Consider the following 5557-nt stretch of genomic DNA (forward strand, 5'->3'; position numbering starts at 1 on the left):
AGTCACAGAGATTTCAATTCTGATAAACACAGATGCCCACTCCATTCTCTTCTCACAGAAATCCTTCCCATCTTTTCCTTCTCACATGTGTCTGCTTTCATCAATGCTGCCTAGATCAGGGCATGGCATGAAATAGGTGCTCAACAAATATTTGCTGAATAGATGTTGAAAGCTTCAGGTCACTTCTATCTTAGTCCCCCAGCCTGACTTCCAGGGGGTCCCTACCGTTGAGGGGCTTCCATCCAGTGGGGAAACAGACAAGCAAACAGATGATGACAACTTAGTGTGAGAAGTGTGGGGTGTCAGCTGAAGAACCAGGAGGTTCACAAATTTGGAAAGGAGATTTTTATTTCTTATAAAGGGTTGCAGCCTGCAGGAGGCCATTCTGACAGTCTGAGAAGGACAGCTTCCAGCCAGAAACCAGAAACAACACTTCGAGGGAGGGGTAAAGGGAACGGAATTTATGCTGAGATAGTTAACAGGTTATAGGAGGAGCTGTGGTTATTCATGAAGGGGAGGCCTGGGCATAGTAGTAGGCTAACATGCATGCAACATACATCTCATGTTCACTTTGGGGTGGAGACAACAGTTAAATGTATTACAGTTAGGCCCTATACATCAAAAGGTGATGCTGAGGACACAAAGGCCCTCTGTGCCCCGCCTTTGTAGACTGGCCAGAACCACTCTGCGGTTGGTGGTCTTGTATCAGGAAGGACTGCTGGTCAGTGGCTGTGTCAAAACCACAGAAATGGAGAGGCAGCATTCGGCAGTTGGTTGATGTCAGCATTGGAGCGAGTCTTTCAAAAGGGTTGGTTTCTGCTAACCCTTAGGGAGGAAAGGCTAGTGGTAGTTATGGAGGGAGGGGATGTAACAGGGCATGTCTGACCTCCCATTAGGAAGTCAGTTTTTAAGGTTACCCTGGGGTCTCCTTAACGGAGAGAGTCCATTCAGTCAATTTTGGGGCTTAAGATTTTTTTTTAATTTTTCATGGGGAATAAAGGATGCAAGAAGAACAGAGATGAGAGAGCAACTTGGTCTGGTTGAGGAAAGAAGACTTCCTGAGAAAGGTAACATTCAAGTAAGCGATAAATAGGAGAAAAAAACAGTTAAGGCAGAAGAAAGAAGATCAGCAAAGGGCTTGGTGGGAGACATAACGAATTCTTGGAGTTGCTAACATCTGAAATCTTCTTCCCTATCTCCTAGCTCTAAGGGGACAAGCCGTGTTCCCCATGCTTCCTGGTTCAGGCCACGCTCCACAGTGGGACTCCGATTTCCACAGCTTAGAAGCGTGAGAGCAGTGCGGATTGGGGTGGAATGAAGGAAGCCTCCCTGGGGGAAGGGTATTTGAGTTGAGCTTTGAAGGATAAAAGAAAAATAATTTTTTCTTTCTGAGCCCTTACTCTGGGGCCAGACATTGGAAAAAACACTTTCACATCCATTCCCCAGCATACAGTGGGTGATCTGTAAATATATGTTGAATGAATAAATTACTCATCATAGTCATTTCCAGTGTAGAGAAAAGGAAAAAGAGAAATGAGGTGACTTTTCTAAGTTCATTAGCCTGAAACCTTGGAGTTGTCTCTATACTTTCCTTCCCTTATTACCCACATTCAATTCTTCCTATGTCCTGTAGATTATACCTCCTAAACATGTCTCAAGTCCACCTACTTCCTTCCAACTCTTCAGCTACCATCCCAGCCACCATCACCCCTCATCGTGAGACTGCAGAGCCCCTGCTTGCTGGTCTCTGGCTTCTACTCTGGTCTCCCAAACCTATTCTCCACACAGGAGCCAGAGGGACCTTTCTGAAGTACAAATCTGATCACAGAACCCAGCGTGCTTGGAGCCCACCAGTGGCTTCCATTTCACCTAGGAGAAAATCCAACTTCCTGACCATAGCCAAGTGGCCTGCTCAGTTTGCCTCCTTTTTGTTTCCTGAACATGCCTCAGGGTCTTTGTTCTGTTATTCCCTCTTTTCTCCTCATTATTTCTGCTTTATCTCCTAGTGTGCCTTCCTGTACTGTGGAGGTTGGAAAGCAGAAACTACATTTGCAGCTCCCGTGCAGCTAGATTTTTTTTTTTGGATGCACAGTAAGTTCTCCACGTGGATGCTGTCATGTGAGATTTAGAAGGCTCTTTGATGATTCATTCTGGAAAGCAAGATGATGGTGATGGGTTTCTGTGGTAGTTTCCCAGTGTCCAGCCCCCAGCTTTGGGGTTTCTAGGGTCCTCAATGGCAGCTTCCCATCCAGTTTCACAGCTACAGGGTGTGTTCTTTTTTTCTTTTTGAACAACTTTGTTGGTCTACATATGCATACACACACGCACACACACACGCACACACATACGCACTAACAGCTTTACTGAGATATAAGTGACGTACTGTACAATTCTCCCATCTAAAGTGTACAATTCAATCGTTTTTAGTAAATTCTCAGATTGTGCAACCATCAACACAATCAATTTGAAAATATTTTATTCACCCCAAAAAGAAACCCGGTACACTTTAGCTATCTCTCCCCCAGTCTTCCCATGTCCTCCCTCAGCCCCTGACAACAACTAGTCTATTTTCTTTCTCGATGAATTTGCTTGTTCTGTACATTTCATAAAAATTGAGTTATACAATATATGACCTTTTGTGTCTGGTTTCACTTAGTATAATTTTTGTTTTGTTTTTTGAGATGGAGTCTTGCTCTGTCACCCAGGCTGGAGTGCAGTGGCGCGATCTTGTCTCCCTGCAACCTCTTTCTCCCAGGCTGAAGCAATTCTCCTGCCTCAGCCTCCTGAGTAGCTGGGATTACAGGCACCCACCACCATGCCCCAGTGAATTTTTGTATTTTTAGTAGAGACAGGGTTTCACTGTGTTGGCCAGGCTGGTCTCGAGCTCCTTACCTTGAGATCCACCTGCCTCGGCCTCCCAAAGTGCTGGGATTACAGGCATGAGCCACCATGCCCGGCCAACACTTCGCATAGTATTTTTAAAGGCCATCCATAACGTAGCATGCAGTAGTACTTCATTCCTTTTTTATAGCTGAACAATATTCCACTGTATGGAAATACCACATTTTGTTGATGTATTCATCAGTTGATGGACATTCAGTTTGTTTCACCTTTTAGCCATTGTGAATACTGCTGCTATGAACATTTGTGTATAAATCTTTATGTGAACACCTATTTTCAGTTCTTTTGGGTATAGACCCAGGAGTAGAATTGCTGGATCATATGGCAATTCTGTTTAACTTATTGAGGAACTGCTAAATTGTTTTATTGTATTATATTTTGCATATCATAAAACTTACCCATTTCAGGTATATAATTTAGTGATTTCTTTCTTTCTCTCTTTTTTTTTTTTTTTTTTTTTTTTTTTGAGACAGTCTTGCTCTGTCGCCCAGGCTGGAATGCAGTGGTGCGATCTTGACTCACTGCAACCTCCGCCTCCCGGGCTCAAACGATTCTCCTGCCTCAGCCTCCCGGGCAGCAGTGATTATAGGCACGTGCCACCACGCCCGGCTAAGTTTTGTATTTTTAGTAGAGGTAGGGTTTCACCATGTTGGTCAGGCTGGTCTCGAACTCCTAACCTTGTGATCTGCCCGCCTCAGCCTCCCAAAGTACTGGGATTACAGGTGTGAGCCACCGCGCCTGGCCTAGTGATTTCTTTAGTAATCTTACCAAGGGGTACAACTCTTACCATAAATGAGTTTTAGAATATTAATAATCCTGATGGTGGCCTCCTGATTTCTCACCTTCCTGATTGGAAACAGAGAAAACAGCTTCCTGCAAGCCTACTCTCTAAGACCTGCAACAATTTTATAAGCACCTAATTCCAGAGCAATACTCAAAACATTCATCAGCCGGTCCAAGACAGGCATTAGCCGATCAGTACATGTGCCCCAGCTGGATGGACAGATTCTGGCTTGACATACCTGTGAAGCCATAGCAGCAGTGCAAGGAGCTGACAGCCAGCCCTGCTGGGTCAACCCTTCCTGCCTCCTGTTAATGTTCCTAAAAATGGTTTCTGTTTGCTGTGCTGCATCCTGATGATCCACATTAGATAATACCTATGCTTCCTTAGCTGTCATTTCAGACAACACCTTGTCAGAATGTGGCCCGGCATCCCTCTCCTTGCTTGCAGCTATCACAGTTTGTAATTACATCTGTCTCAGGCTGAGTTTCCCAGCACCACACTCTGAGACAAAGATTTGAGTGTAAGTAGTTTGTTTGCAGAGTGAGCCCAGGTCTGGGAGCGAGGGAGTGATTCAGGGACGGGAAGGGCATGATGTGGAGTGCATTCGCGAGACAGTTATTGCTGTGGGCAGCTGGGGCTCCATCCTGTTAGGGGTCCTTGGGAGATTGTAGAACAGGCCTCAGAGCTATCCCACTTGATTGGATAAGGAAGCTAGATATTTATATCTTCCAATTCCCATGGATTGGGGTTGAGAGGTTCAAACTTCCAGCTTGCCCTCTGCGCCAACCTTGAGAAGGCCCTTAGGTGAAGAATCTCAGGATACCATTGGCATTCACCTCAAAGGTGAGAGCTGAGGGGTTGAGTGAGGTTCCCACAGCATCTGCTGCAGGCTTCAACAGCGTCTGCTGCAGTCTTCTTGGGTGGCATTTCATTAATGGCTCCTCCCTCATCAAACTCTAGGCTCCACATACCCCTGCAGGACCAGCACCTGGGACAGCGCCTGGCACAGAGCAAGTGCTCAGTAAACATCTGCCAAATGCATGAAGGAAGGCTGCATGAATGAAGGTAGAGCTGGGACTTGAGACCAGGCTGGCCAGATTCTAGGGCCCTAGAGGGAGATGGTGGGGCAAACCAAATACTGTGGGGTGCTGTGCAGTTAGTATAAACCTGTGAAGCCAGCTCCAAGGATGGCTGCCAAGCTGAGAGCTCATGTGCAAACCAATGTAACATCTGTCCAAGTACCCTACCTTTTAAATCACCTTGGAAGTCACCAAATGGCCCTCCGCTGGCTGTCAGTTTCCCACTCTGCACTGTGTCACTAAGAAGCCACCATGTGTTGGGCCCTGCACGAGGCACTTCCAGCACCATTAATAAATACCCTCAGTTTATGGCGAGAAAGGCCTGGCTCAGCAAGGTGAAGTGATGTGCCCGAGGCTCACCAGAACTGTGCCTGGTTCTGAAAGGGTCCAAGTCCACTGGTCTTTCATCTACACTTGCTGTGCCTCACCTGGGCAGCTTTGATAGCTGGGGAACCTTTCTTCAAGGAGCCGCCTCTCACATTCGGGGAAGGTGCCTGTCCTGCTTTGCTGTGAAACACCTCAATGTCACGACTTCCTCTGGTATGTTCTTTAATTAATTATTTCTCCAAACCTAAGTTTGATTAATTGGATGCAATCGCAGGACTGGTTTGATGAGAGACTCAGTTCCTGCTTGGGGCCTCTCGGGTGGCACAAGAACATGTGGGGCTTCTTACCTGAAGGATGTCGGCAATTAGAGCCCATTTTGACTGCCGGGGTATGAGCTGACTGCCTCGGAGAACATCAATTAGCTCAGTGGCTAAATTGTGCTGAGAGTTATCGGTTACCAAGGGGA

General features: G+C 46.3%; 1 long non-coding RNA gene across 1 annotated transcript; it reads left to right on the top strand.

Moving 5' to 3' along the window:
• Nucleotides 1–725: 725 nt before the first annotated feature.
• On the top strand, nt 726–4110 carry LOC134735447 (uncharacterized). The gene is made up of 3 exons (XR_010118562.1): nt 726–779; nt 1001–1067; nt 4073–4110. It is a non-coding gene; the product is annotated as an uncharacterized lncRNA (long non-coding RNA).
• The last annotated feature ends 1447 nt before the right edge of the window (nt 4111–5557 follow it).

Source organism: Symphalangus syndactylus, chromosome 21 (assembly GCF_028878055.3).
Source record: "Symphalangus syndactylus isolate Jambi chromosome 21, NHGRI_mSymSyn1-v2.1_pri, whole genome shotgun sequence".
Lineage (NCBI taxonomy): Eukaryota > Metazoa > Chordata > Mammalia > Primates > Hylobatidae > Symphalangus > Symphalangus syndactylus.